A 1,009-nucleotide genomic window follows, 5' to 3' on the forward strand; every position below is an offset into this window, starting at 1 on the left:
CTCTCTCTCTCTCTCTCTCTCTCTCTCTCTCTCTCTCTCTCTCTCTCTCTCCTCCTTTTCACACACACTCCTCTCTTTCATACACGCTCTCTCACTCACAAACTATTTCCCCGTCTCCCTTACATTCTCTTTCTGAAACTGAGAACAAGCCAGCTCCATAAAAGCGGCAGGAACATATCGAGAGTCATTAAGATATATTTTTTTAAATATATAAAACGAGAAAAAAACTTTAACAATGGCTTCCTCGCACAACATTTCTGTTGAGGAAAAAGAAAGACTAAACCTACGTAACATCTTGTAAATCAATTTGTTTTGCATGGTTGACGTACAAAAAGTATAATACTTTATTGCATGAGACACCATATAACAATACAACTATAAATCGTCCCCTCAACTATTTTGTCCAAAGTGTACTTACTTAAAGAGGCACTTTGGACAAAATAGTTCTGAAGTGACGAAATATTGTCTCATGGACTGCTTAAAAGCCACTACTCATCATCAGAGGGCAGCGCTCCTTTATGAAATAATAAGTAATGCTTTTTATTTACTCAGTGTTAAAATGATCGAATCCGTTTCTCTCTCTCTCTCTCTCTCTCTCTCTCTCTCTCTCTCTCTCTCTCTCTCTGCTATAAGCTTCCAAACAGGACACTTTCCTGCCTCGCGTTCTACCAACTATCATCTCGAAAAAAAATAAAAATAAAATTCAAGCATACCATCAGTTTTACACCCTAAAATGATTCCCAACAGATCATGGTCTCTATAATCTAGAGGCCGGGGGTGAGGGTGGGGAAGGGGGGAGGGGGCTCAAAAGTCGTAAAGGACATTAAATCTTTATGACCTAAATAGCACCAAGACGTCTACACCCCCAAGTCATACTTGAACATGTATAAATACTCCAATAAAATTACAGAATCGTTTAACCGTGGGTTAAAACTTATTGGCCTCAAATTTTGATCCCCTCAAAATTAGCAATATGGTTACAATCGGCGTGAGAGAGAGAGAGAGAGAG

Source organism: Aplysia californica, unplaced genomic scaffold (assembly GCF_000002075.1).
Source record: "Aplysia californica isolate F4 #8 unplaced genomic scaffold, AplCal3.0 scaffold00028, whole genome shotgun sequence".
NCBI classification, from domain to species: Eukaryota; Metazoa; Mollusca; class Gastropoda; order Aplysiida; family Aplysiidae; genus Aplysia; species Aplysia californica.